Source organism: Lynx rufus, unplaced genomic scaffold (genome assembly GCF_022079265.1).
Source record: "Lynx rufus isolate CCGP_SWC_20201006 ecotype Redwood Valley unplaced genomic scaffold, mLynRuf1.p SCAF_1, whole genome shotgun sequence".
Taxonomy (NCBI): domain Eukaryota; kingdom Metazoa; phylum Chordata; class Mammalia; order Carnivora; family Felidae; genus Lynx; species Lynx rufus.
In genome coordinates, this window is record NW_025814823.1 from 80,702,994 (window position 1) to 80,717,181 (window position 14,188).

A 14,188-nucleotide genomic window follows, 5' to 3' on the forward strand; every position below is an offset into this window, starting at 1 on the left:
GGTGGGGCCGCTGGCCGGTGCGGGTCCCGAATCTGGTCACTCTGTGTACATCAACTTAGCTCCCTCCCTGGAACCTGGCCACCACACTTCCATTTAGGTTTGATTTCCCTAGTCTCGAAGGCGTTCGGTCTGCAGGGTGTCCCTCGTGTCCCCTGTGGGTTGGAGTCCTTCCCCAGCTAATCTCTTTCCCCTCCAGATGTAAGCACGCCCTGCATCTCGAACCCCCCATGCACACACGCAGTACACATATGCAAGCATGCAGTGCACACAGACTCACAGGCACACACACACAGCACACCCACGTACACACTCACACCTGCACGCAGTGCACACACGGACACACACGCACACACACGTACACACACACGTGCATACAGTGCACACACATCCATGCAGTGCACACACTTACACACTCAGCGCAACATGCACACACCCACACATGCATGCAGTGAACACACGTACACACGCACACACGCAGTGCACACACATACACATCCATGCAGTGCACACACTTACACACTCAGTGCAACACACACCCACCCACACATGCAGTGCACACACATGCATGCAGTGCACACACACGCACACACGCAGTGCACACACATACACATTCGTGCACACACACATATACACGTGTACACTCTCACACTCACACACGCAGTGCACACATGTACACACTCACGCATGCATATACACACAGGCACCCCTCCCCATGTGATCTTTCTGGCCACCGTCCCACCCAGGTCCCGTGAGAGTTGACCGCGACACCAGCAGCCTGAACTCACCCTTTTCCCTTCAGCTTGTGTTGTCAGCCTCAGCCTGCTGCCCCCCCGCTGTGCTAACCCACTGCTGTGAGCGTCCCCTTCGCTCCCAGGTTGGGTGGACGCTTTTCCACTTCTTACCCTCTTTCCTGGAACCCCTCTCGCGGGTCCCACGTGCTCCCGCTCCCGGTTTCCACGGGACACGTCTGCTCGTGTGTCTTCCCACCAGACTCCCACCCGCTGCCCTTCCTCTGGCCGTCCTTCAGGGGACGCTTCTCTTCTCTTCTCTGTGTGCCCCACCCCGGGGGAGTGCACCCACGCCTCTACACCTGGAGCCGACAACACCTAAACCTAGTGCCTTCTCAGGTCTTCTCGGGTCCCAGACTAACGTTTTCACTCATTCACTCATCAACTGGACGTTTCCACGTGGATGTCCTGCTGTGGGTTCAACTGTGTCCCCCAGAGCCCCGGTTCCCACCGTAGAGAGGGAGCAGGCTGCCTCAGCTTGGAGGGGACCCCACCAGCAGCCGGGGCCCTGGGTGCCCCACTGTCTCCACCCGGAGGAGCCGGGGAGGTGCCGTGGGAGGCGCCGTGGACCGAGTGGGAGGCCCCAGGGAAGAGGCTTCCTGCGTGCGGGGTGATCAGTCTCGGGAGGCAGAACCAGGCAAGCTCCCCCCACGCCCAGCCGGCTCTTGGCCCTGGTGTTCACGCCCTGCTCCACGGGGGCCCCCACCGGCCTCCTGGCAACTCCACCCCTCCCTGGGGGGAGGTGCAGGGGCGCTGGCACCCTCCTCGGACCCTCCCTGTGACCTGGCATTTCCTGAGGCCACAGGCTTCCACTGGACAGGACCTGTGGTCCAGGAAGGGTTCCCTGAGCACCAAGCACGGGGGGGGGGGGGGAGGAGGCTGGGGGGGGTGCTGGGCCACCGCAGGAGCCCAGAGGACGCAGGCTACTCCAGTCTACACCCCGGCAAACCGCGAGGGCCTGTGGCTCCTCCAGGGAGTGACTCTGCACGTACTTGTCAAACACGGTCTGTACCTTTACGGCAGAAGGAACGGTCCTCCCGGGAGCTGCGGCCGGTCCTCTGCTGAGTAAACACCGGGACCCTCTCCTAACACTGAGAAGGATCCAGCTCCGTGTGCCCGGCTTGGGGGAACTGTCACACCACAGAGGCACTGCACCAGCTTTGTGCAGGCTTTACGTTTTCACGGGGTGGTGACCGCTCACCGGAAAATGTGCAAATCACCAGCGGTGGCTTGGGGAACGATCACAGAGTGAATACCTGTGAAACTACCGTCCTCGTCAGGAAACCGCATCACCCCAGAACACCCCGTCCTCCCTCTCAGTCACTTGGCTTAGATCAAAAAGGAAACAAAACGAAAAAGAATTATTTTGTGAGACAGTCCGAAATATATGAAAGAAATAAGATAAAAATAAGACCAAACCAAAACAAAAGAACAGGCAGGTGCAAACACCAGAGAAGCCGGCAAAGTGGAACTTAAGGCCCGAAGCAGAGGCAGCAGGGGATACACGCACCCTCACAGCCTGAGGCTTGAGGGGGGCTCAGGAATAGGACTGCTCGCGAAGGTGGGGTTGTCTCAGCCGCGGGCGTGACAGTCGGGGGCTGGCGACCACAGGGCTGTTCCTTCCCCGAGTTTGGAAGGTGTCAGGGAGGGAGTGGCTCCTGACGCAGGAGGGAATCAGCGGAAGGGCCGCCACAAGAGGCAAAGCCACGGAAATGAGCAAGGGCATGAAGGTGGGGCCTCCACCCTCCAATGTGCCCGGCCCACCGCTGGCCGAGACTGACCGAGGCTGTCCAGGGGAGCCGGCAGGGGCGGGGTCTGGGGGGAACCAAGGTAGCATCCGGGCATCGGCCGTGCAAAGGGGCATGTGGCAAAGTTAAAAAGAACAGTCCACTTAAAAAGGTAAAACAGTCGATGTGCCAGAACACACGGAAGGCAAATGCATCAAAAATACAAGGCGAAAAGGGGCGCCTGGGGGGGCTCAGTCGGTTGAGTGTCCAACTTCCGCTCAGGTCATGATCTCATGGCTCGTGAGTTCGAGCCCCGCGTTGGGCTCTGTGCTGACAGCTCAGAGCCTGGAGCCTGCTTTGGATTCTGTCTCCCTCTCTCTCTGCCCCTGTCCCGCTCGTGCTCTCTTTTTCTCTCAAAAATAAAAACATTAAAAAAAATTTAAAAATAAATAAAAAATACAAGGAGAATTTGTTAGAATCGTAATCCCAGCAGGAAGCTTTGATACCCCTCTCTCAGAATCAGACCCTTCAAGGAGGGAATGAATAAACAGACATTCAGGATTCAAATAAGAATTAACTGTGTGTGTGTGTGTATGTGCATGCATGGATTACACATTCTTTTCTTAGGACAGTACAAATTTCCCCAAATTTCTTCCTGTTCTTGGTACTCTGGGGGGCCAGGAGTTTTTTCATAAATTATGAAAAGTAGAGTTCTTACAGATAGTCCTACCTGATCTGGAAATTAATAATATGAAACGAAGACACTCATCCCCTTGGAAATTTGAAAAACATTTTTAAAGATGATTCTCAGATCAAAAGACATGTGACTGGTAAGTGATTAGTTACGTAGAAATCAATAAAATAAGCACATTTCATCTAAAGATGAAGTTAAAGTCATAGCCAGAAGAAAATTTATAGTTTTACCCATAATCAGTCTTACTGTTGAACAAGAAAGTGTGAAATGAACAAGTTAAGCATTCAACAGAAGAAACCAGAACAGAAGAGAATAAGGATAAAATTAAAAGTGATAAAATTGAAATTAATGAAGTAGAATACAAAACAAATTAACTAATAAATAATACCAAAAGCTGGTTGTTTAAAAAACATATTTGGGGGGTCATCTGGGTGGCTTAGTTGGCTAAGCATCCGATTTCGGCTCAGGTCATGATCTCACAGATTATGGGTTCAAGCCCTGCATCGGGCTCTGTGCTGACAGCTCAGAGCCTGGATCCTGCTTCGGATTCTGTGTCTCCCTCTCTCTCTGCCCTTCCCCTGCTCGTGCTCTCTCTCTGTCTCAAAAATAAATAAACATTATAAAATACACACACACACACACACACACACACACACACACACACACACACACGAAAGCCAGGCTCCTGGTGAGCCTTTAGGAAAAGTGATGGGCAACACAGACACCCGGATTTTGGAGGTAGACAGCAGACAAAGGAGACGGAAATGACCGTAAAAATTGTTTGCACAACTTCTGTTAATCAACTTTAAAGTATGGATGAAATCTGTGACTTTGTAGAAACATTCACCCACAAGGTGCGAGTGGCCTGAACAGGCCGATGGCCTCTGAGTCCTACAGCGAGAACAGCCAAGACTCGCCCCTAAAAAAAAGATGCAAAGTTGCCAGAGCCAGACAGCTTTTCAAGTGATTTTACCAAATATCCAGGGAACACGTAATCCCTATTTACACAAACTGTTCTAGAACAGAGACAAATAGAGACAAACGACCCGTTGTTTCATAAAACCTTCACGAAGGCCCTAATAATGATGCTCCCCCCCCCCCACCCCCCCATGCTCCCAGTTACAGACATTCCTTCTGGATGAGCGCAGATGTGAGCACACCAAGCAGAAATACTGGCAACTGAGCTCGGCAGCATACTAGAAACATAAGCTGTGGTCAAGCTGGGCTTATCCCAAGAATATGGGGATGCTTCGTCATTAAGAGATCTGTGGACACGAGTCATTACACCCCGCATACCAAAGGAGAAAAATCACGTGATTTTATCATTATGGGACCAAAAGGCGCTTGATAAAATCCAGCCCATTTCCTAACCAGAAGCTCGATGCAAACAGAAATTGAAGAGAGCTTTAAAAAATAGAACGATGGCTATTTTCCAGAAACCAACAACAGATATGATCTTAAGCGATGAAATACTGAAGGCATTAAGGACAGAAACAATTTAGAAATGCCATTGTGTAACATTGCCTCAGACAGTTCAATCAAAGCAATAAAGCAAGCAAACCGAGTACGTAGATTCTGCCCAAGAAAAGCCAAACTAGCATTAGTTTTACTTTTTTTTTAAGTGGCTAAAATTTAACACTGTTTTTTCCAGCTTTGTTGAGGTACAACTAGTACGTAAAAATGCACACAATTAACGTGTCTACAATCTGGTGAGTCTGGACATATGTATACACTCATGTTACCCTCACCGCAATCAAAGTGACAAACATATTCATTCTCTCAAAAAATTTCCTTGTGTATCTTCTTTGCTTCTTGTTTTGGTCATAACACTTAACCTGAAAGCTACCTTCGTAACCAATTTCTAGGACCACAGTATCTTCTCGCTAGCTATAGGTACCGTAAAACAGCAGGTCTCTACTCTGTACTCTTGGAACCACTACCCCCCACCTTGCCCTTCCCCTGCCCCCTGCTAACCAGCCTTCTGGTGTCTACACCTGTACATCCGACTATTCTAGATGCCTCACGTAAGAGGAACAAGCAGTATTTGTTCTAGACGCCTTCTGTGTCTGGGTTATTTCCCTTAGGTAGCACCTTCCAGGTCCAGCCACATTGTTGCCAGTGGTAGGACCCTTCCCCCCTCCCCCCCCGCCCCGCCCACCGCCTCTTTTGCCAGGCTGAATAATATTCCAGTGCACATACATTCCACATTTTCTTTATCCGTTCATTTGTCGATGGACACTGGGGCTGCTTCCGTATCCTGGCTATTGCAAACAGCACTGGGTCGAGCGTGAGAGTGAAGTATGTCTTTGAGAGATCCTTATCTCATTTCCTTTGCATATATACCCACAAGTGGGATAGCTGGATGGTGAGGCAGGTCCACTTTTAATTTTCTGAGGAGCCTCCATCCACGCTGTTTTCCGTGGCGGCTGCACCAGTTTACAAGGGTTTCAATTTCTCCACATCTTTGCCAATGCTTTTTTTTTTTTTTTTTTTTTTTTTTTTTTTTGGAAACATTAGTCATCCTAACAGTGTGAGGTGATATCTCACTGGAGTTTTGATTCGCATTTCTTGACGATTAATGGAAAACGTTAGGCATCTTTTCACCCACCTGTTGGAGACTTGTTTGTCTTCTCTGGAGAAACGTCTATTCAGGTCCTTTGCCCATTTTTTTAATTGGGTTATTTGGCTTTTTGTTATTAAGTTGTAGCAGCTCCTTATGTATTTTGGAAATTAACCTCTCATCAGACATATGGTTTGCAAATATTTTCCTCCCATTCTGTATGTTGTCTTCTCCCTTGGAGTCTCCTCTGTGGTGCAGCTTCTTAGATGTGCCTTCACTTGTCCGTTTTCGCTTTGGGTGTCAGATCTCAGAACCATCGCTGAAACATCAGGGAGCTTTTCCCCTTTTTTTCTCCTAGGAGTTTTATAGTTTCGGATCTTACATTCAAGCCTTTAATCCATTTTGAGTGCAAATTTTTGTGCCCGGTGTAAGATAAGGTATGAGTAGAAAACTGAAAAGCCTCACCAAAAAAGTGTTAGGAGAACTCAGCAAGCTGACCGGATAGGAGTCAAATTTATACAGTAAAAAATGCTCTTATATGGACATTGTTAGAAAATGAAATGGAGGGGAAAAATCACATCATAATGGTAGAACAAATTGAGAAACATGCAGGAATGAGTATGGCACACATCTATGTCATGTGTGTATACAAAAAAAACAGCATTACTTGGGGCGCCTGGGTGGCTCAGTCAGTTGTGTCCGACTTCGGCTTAGGGCATGATCTCACGGTCCGTGAGTTCGAGCCCCGCATTGGGCTCTGTGCTGACAGCTCGGAGCCTGGAGCCTGCTTCAGATTCCGTGTCTCCCTCTCTCTCTCTGCCCCTCCCCCACTCACACTTTTTCCCTCTCTCAAAAGTAAATAAATATTTTAAAAAATAGCATTACCAAAGACCCAAATAAAACAGAACACAGTACCATGAAAATGCCAGTCCTTTTTAAATTAACACAGAAGTGCATTAATTCTAATGTTCAGCAGGAAGAATTAACGTACGGGGTAGTAAGAACATCACAGAAAACAGTGGGGAACCGCCACAAACACAGTGGAACAAACAGAGAGAGGAACAGAACACAGCCCAGAGGCTTCTCCAAGCACACGCGGGAATTCACTAGATGAGCAGGTGGCTTCAAAACTGAAAAGAAGCCGTTCATACAAACTGGGGGGAGTAGTACCTACACATTCAGGTATATTTAGAAGAAAATACAAGTTGGGGTGCCTGGGTGGTTCAGCTGGTTGAGCGTCCGACTCTCGCTTTTGGCTCAGGTCATGATCTCAGGGTTCATGAGTTCAAGCCCCGTGTCAGGCTCTGTGCTGACAGTGTGGAGCCTGCTTGGGATTCTCTCTCTCTCTCTGCCCTTCATCTCTTCGTGCTGTCTCTCTCTCTCTCTCTCTCTCTCAAACTAACTAAACTTAAAAAAAAAAGGATCATAAAAGAATTAAAAGGCTAGCAGAATATTTTTGAAATTTTGTGGTTGGGAAAGCAATTTTACAGAAGAGATTAAATTCAGAAACCATCAAGGAGGAGAACAGATTTGACAAAAATGTTCTGTGGGTTAACGACACTAGAACAAAATTTAAAAACAAGGGACAGAAAGGCAAAACTATGGGGCATGCATTGACAAGATCTGACCGTATACAAAAGGTTGTATCAATCGATAAAAACAGCAATCCAGCAGAAAAATGGACAGAGCATACAAAGAAGTCACAGGAAAATAATTTAGATGACAAATAAGCATATAAAAGATCATAACTGAGGGCTACCTGGGTGGCCCAGTCGGTTAAGCGTCTGACTTCGGCTCAGGTCGTGATCTCACAGTTCGTGAGTTTGAGCCCCACGTCGGGCTCCGTGCTGACGGCTCGGAGCCTGGAGCTGTTTCCAATTCTGTGTCTCCCTCTCTCTCTGCCCCTCCCCTGCTCATGCTCTCTCTCTCTCTGTCTCTCAAAAATAAATAAATGTTAAAATGTTTTTTTTAAATAAAAGATTGTAACTGAAACGTCTCTGTATTGAGATTGGCTTAAAATTATCGTCAAACCCTTGTTTAAATTATGTTGAGAATGTTTTGTCCCATAAAAAGATATTGAAACTTTAGGAAATTGATTCTGAAAACTCGGTCGGAGGCACTTCATGCTGTGGGGCAGCCGCAGTCACTCACCCCTGATCCATGTTATCTCACTTTTCCTTTTTGGTCCAAGTCTGATGGGCACTAACCACCATTCTTATTTTTTAAAGTTTGCATATCTTTATTCAATATGCAGATGGGTCAGCTGAGTTGTCCTATCTCTTTAAGGGTACACTTTTTTTTTAATATGTTTTTTTATTTATTTTGAGAGACAGAGGGATAGAGGCACGAACGGAGGAGGGGCAGAAAGAGAGAGAATCCCAAGCAGGCTCCTTGCTGACGTGGCTCAGAGTCACAAACTGCGAGACCGTGACCTGAGCCGAAATCAAGAGTCGGACTGAGCCACCCAGGCCCCAGGGTACACTCTCGATTTGGGGGGAACACATGCTGTCATCTTTCACAAATAAAATAAGTTTCAGAGAAAACGTTCTGTTCTTTACGCACAGAAATTAGAAGCAGGGTTGGAGGAGTGGGCTGGAGACTTCCCGGGTGTCCCTGCACCAGATTGGATGGTCTGACCTACACTGCATTTTTAAATTCTTTTTAAGTGTGTTTCTAGCTGTGCGCCCCATGGGCTGCCTCTCTCAAGGTGAGATGAATTATTCCCTTTCCAGTTTCAAAAATAGCCACTAATATTTTAAACATCATCGTTGTTGCTCTAAAAAGCCACACACAGTCAGGGGGCCACCTTAGTTAAAACTGGTTTCCAGGACTGATATCTGCAGTAATTTGAATAGGATGATGAAATCAAAGGCAGGCCGGGCTGTGGTGGGCACGGGATGGGGGTTGTCAGAGAAGCCTCAGCTTCCCCGAGGCCTTCTGGGCAGAGCCGTGGCCAGAGGGACACTCCCCACTGGTGGGTCTCGTCCTTGACTCTACTCCTGGAAGCAAAGTCTCCTGGCTCCATCCGGCCCCAGACTTCCTATGAAATGCTAATTCTTCCGTCATCCTGTTCCGCTCTCTGTGCGCAGTTTTCAGTGTCTCTTTGAAAGAGATTGTTGTAACTTGGCTGTATACACGTTTTTCATCAGACAGATGAGCCAACTGTGTCTGGGGAGGGATGAGGAATTCGCAGCCTCTTTTTCAGCCGTAAATATCTGCGTTATGCCCATCAGCCCGTGTCACTCAGTTTCAACAACAAACGCCAGGCAGGTGTGGGGCAGGACGTGCCGCGTTCCCGGTATCTGAGAAAGGGAGATTCTGCTGTCACCCTCTCTGGGAACCCCACAGGCATAAACCTAAGCCTTCGCTTAAAACCGCCTTCTGCAGTCTGCACCAAAATTACCTCCCCCACGCCTCTGTGCCCAACCCCTCCCCTGCACAAACACTTAAGTAAAAAATCCTGTCTCCTTTTGGAGACTGAGTCGGCCAGGCGTGTCCAGAGCCCTGCAGATATTCATAAACCATGACCCAATTACTTTACTTCCAGGATTCTATCTTAAGGAGGTGATACTGAATCTGGAGAAAGCCACACACTCGAAGATATAAATGCGTCATCGTTCAGGCAGCAAGATGGGATTATCTGCCCTCTCTCCCTACTGAGGCAGGGCACACACCCACCTGTCTACTACGGATACGGGTCACACCAAACAAGGAAGACGGTCGGTCCCCAACTAATGACGGTTCTACTGTGTGATGATGCACACCGATCCCCGTCCAGGACAGGCCGCGCTGGGTGTGGGATTTGGGTCTTGTGCTGGGCTGGTGAGCCGCGGTTCTGTCCTTCCTGCTGATGCTGGGCACGGAGTCTCGAGGACAAGCAGCCCCCGTCTCCCCGTAAGACCAGGCTGTGTGGCACTCCTGGTACAGACTTCAGTACCTTCCACCAGACGCCCCACCAGACATGTGACTTCCACCAGACTGTCACATAGGCTCTGGGCTGGATGATCTGCCCAACTGCATGCTGAGCACGCACAGGCCGGGCCACGCTCCGCTGTTCCGCAGGGCAGGCGTGTGGAATGCATTTGCGACTTCCCGTTTTTCCCCACCAGGACGTAATGTCCACGAGAGACGGAACTGTCCCCAGTGCACTGACTCCATTTTACCACACGGGTCTTCCTCGGCTCAGGATGGGGTGACTTCCAGTGTTTTGTGACGACAAACAATATCGCCGTGGTCACTGCTGTTCGTACGTTTTGTGTGCGCGGGGGACTGTTTCTGCCCAAAACTCCTCCCGCGAGGGGCCTGCGGTTGAAGGCTCCGAACACTTTAATTGGTAATAGATGCTGACACACTGTTCTCAAAGCAACAATCTGCAGCCCTCACCTGCCGGACAGCAGCCCCTTGCCACACCTTCAGTGCCGTGCTCCCAAACGTCTCAGCATGGATCTAACGGTTACACGCAACTCGTAACTAGGTAAAGAGCACAGAACCCTCCACACTTAGTTACGCTTTCCAGACACAATCATTCCTGCGTCTTACTTCCATAAACAACGATTTCTTTGTCTTTTATGATTTTTTTAAGTGTTTATTTTTGAGAGAGAGAGAGAGAGAGAGAGAGAGAGAGACAGAGCATGAGGAGAGGAGGGGCAGAGGGAGAGGGAGACACGGAATCCGAAGCAGGCTCCAGGTTCCGAGCTGTCGGCACAGAGCCCGACGCGGGGCTCAAACTCACAAACTGTGAGATCATGACCTGAGTCGAAGTCAGACGCTCAACCGGCTGAGCCACCCAGGTGCCCCGAAACACACATCTATTTTAAGTCACTCTGATTTGGTGGTTTTGGGTTATACACACCCCAATCTAATCCCACGTGATATACTGCCATTATAACCTCAAACAGTGTGCTTGAGATTCTGTTGTTCTCTGCTCCGCTCCTCCTTCCCAAGGGGATACTGTTGGCTTCCCGTCAAGCACCCGCACCCCTCCCCATCACGCCCACGTGCCATTCTCTTTACAGCTACAGCTGAGCAGTCGATGCCTTGCCCACAAGCTGAGTCCAAAGACACACGGACACCAACGCATCACTATGAACTTTGTTTTTCGAGTAGTGTCTGGAGAGCAAGCATCCTTAGCCCCACACCAGGCAAGAAAGTCAGTGCTTCTTTCCACTGTACCCCACACCCAACACCCGTTACGAGATAACCTGAGACTCTGGTCCCACAGTCAGATACTGATGTGTTGTACTGATGCAAACAACAGCTATATGGACCACGTTAAACATTCCTTGTTTCCTCACTCATACTGTTGCTATCATGGATTCTTTGGGGGGTAAGGGATCTGGCTGAAGTTAGGGTGACCGGTTCACCCTGCTTTGGGATTGTCTTTGCTTTAGCATTAGAAGTCCTGTTCGCTTGGTTGGTAACAGGGTTCTAGGTTCAACACCACTTTCCTTTCAAACCTTTGGAGTCATTTTTCATTAGTGGGAACGTCCATTACCCTACTGGAAGGCGTGCCTGGCTGCCCCCCACGTGACAGGGTCCCCAGGGCAGGTTCCTACATCTCACTCTCCTCGACCTGAGGGCCAGGTCCATGGCCACCTGGGGCACATCCTGCAAATGTTAGCAGTTTTTACAGAACCCACCTGATTTTTTGGAATAGTCTTACATTACAGGAAACTTGCAAAGATACTACAGACCCCATATGGCACCTCTATTATTAACATCTTGTATTAGTGTGGTACGTCTGTTAGAATTAAGAAACCGACACTGACACAGAGTATAATGAAGTTCTTTACTTTATTCAAGATTTACTTAGTTTTTTTTAAAGTTTATTTACTTGAGAGAGAGGGAGCGCGCATGAGCAGGGGAGGGGCAGAGAGAGAGAGAGAGAGAAAGAGAGAGAGAAGATCCCAAGCAGGCTCTGTGCCACCAGCACAGAGTTCCAGCTGGGGCTCGAACGCACAGACCGTGAGATCATGACCTGAGTCGTAATCCAGAGTGAGATGCTTAACCGACTGAGCCCCTGAGGCGCCCCCAGATTTCCTTAACTTTTAGCGAATGCCTTTTTTCTGTTCCTGGGTCCCGCGTTACGTTACTTGTGTCCCCTTATGCTCCTGGCTGAGAGTTTCCCAGACTTTGCTCTGACCACGTCGACAACCCTATGCCCACTGTGCACCTGCTGGCATGCCCTCCCATTCGGCCAGTGAGGTCACAACGCTTGTGTCAACGAAACCGCAGAGGTGAGTGAACACCGGGGAGGTCTCTGAGCAAGCACCACTCACCAAGGTAAATTCTAGGTAAACAAACAAACAAACCTGTTTTGCCTGGTCGGGACAAAATACTCCCCCCGCCCCGTGCTTGTCCATATCTACATCTGGCCCCTCTGCCTGTCGCACGGAGTACCGGCTGTCAGCCGCTGGGGCTGAACCCTTCGCGTTTTAAAACCATTGTCTGGTGCCGCTCGTATGGTTCTGTCTTCTCCCTCTTCCCGCTGCTCTTGTCTGGAGCGTCAGGTGTGATGGCGTGACCTCCCCGTCCCCATGGGTCCCAGAGAGCAGCGCCCAGGAGACGTCAGGTTCAGGGTCCCGTCAGCGGCCACGGAAGCCGTCACGCATCAGAGAGGCGTCGGGGCTCTCATCGAACGCAACCGCGCGTGGCAGACGTCACCTCGACAAATCCGCGTCTTGCTTGAAAGCCGCGATTCCGTCTGGAACTAAGAGTGGCTTGTTGTAGCCTGACAGGCTGGGAGGCTGGGGGGATTTCACGTTTCTGGAAGGCGGGCCTCCAGCGCACGCGGGAGCGACCCCGCAGGGTCTGTCGGAAGAAATCACTGGACAGGACGGTCGCCAGGTGGGAGCTGGCGGCTAGATTAGCAGTCAGCACCCGTCCCCAAGGCTCCGGTCAGGTGTCCCCCTGCCAGCCTGGCCCCGGGCCTGTCTCCCCTCCACGAGCCAGGAGCCACCTCGGCCCCCTTGGTCACAGGATCTCGCCACCGCTACTCCCCGGGAGGCCCACGGGTGGCGGAGAGGGCAGTGGGCCCCGTGAGTGGCCTGCACACGGTCTGCTCTCCCCGTGAAGCCCCTCGAGAGCACGTCGAACGCTGCATTTTAATCCTGCTTCCCTGCCTGCTGGCACAGGCCCCTGCCGCCGGGACGGGACTGGTCTCTCCCACACTTCCCTCCTCCTTCCCTTCCGGAGACAATTCCAAATCTACTCAAACGAGGCAAGGGTCACTGTTGGACACTGAAACTTAATGTGCTATTTGGTGTCACGGCCCGTGTTGTTTCGCCCACAAAACTGGCTTAGATTATTGTGAGCGGTAGGAACTGTCAAAAAGCCTCGGCGGCAAGCGGCGGAAACGAAGGATCTTGCAGCAGAGGGAGCGGGAGCGGCTGCCGGTGCATCCCAGCTGCCCCTCTGGTGGCGTTTCTACAAACACGTTGATCAAATTCCCTGGTGGTGGCGCCGTGGCGGTCACAGGTGGTAGGGAGCGAGACCCGTCATTTTCCGAGTTGCGGGGACCCTGCCGCTCGGGGAGCGGGGAGAGGCCGAGCTGTTCCGACCCCACCTTCCTTACCTTGTCCTGAAAACGGGTTTCACCTGAATGTATTTGTTTCAGCTGTGCCCCCCAAACAGCAGGGGCAGGGGAGAAGTCCACGTCTCGGTGGCCCCCTCCCCTGTCCCTGACTCTCACGAAGGTGGTGTCCCACTCCTGCCCCCGCGGCTCCGTGCTCCTGCCACACCCACACTCGTGCTCACAGACAACACATGATCGTCGTGTTCTGAGGCTGGGATACCCGGACTCGTAGCGTGCACGCCACTCTGCGGCACGGGCCCCTCACATGATTTCACGTTAGACGCCACCCCCCTGCCGCTCCGTGAAGACCCTCGGGGGCTCCCAGCTGCACTCTGGCACAGCCTTTCAGGCCCGCACACTCGTTCGTGCAGCCCGCCCCGACGGCTGGGAGTTCATCTCGTGTCTGCTGGTACGCAGTGTCCGAGATGCCCGGGGACCCGAGTCCTTCCGTTCACACCCTTCCCCTTCAGGGTGGGCTCCACGTACCGACTTGCTTCCGAGTCTGGCAAACAGTCTCCCACACCCTCCTTTACCCACCTGGGGGGAAGGTGGCTGCTGTGACGTGAGAGGCCCACGTGGCGGGGACGCAGTTAGGCCACGGCGCGTGGCCCAGGGGGAGCCGGAGCACCCTGACCGTGAGGGAGCCAGGAGGCGGAGAGCCCGGATGCTCCGTGTGGTTCCCACGTGGCCGCGCCGCCCTGGTGCCTGTTCCTCCAAGGCTCGGAGCTTCGGGACCGCGTGTTACACAGCAGCAGGCGACTGACACCACGCACGGTGAGAACCCAGGGACATCCCAGAGCACCGCCAGATCTGGGTTTCCGTGTCGTCTTTACCGCAACTGTCAAG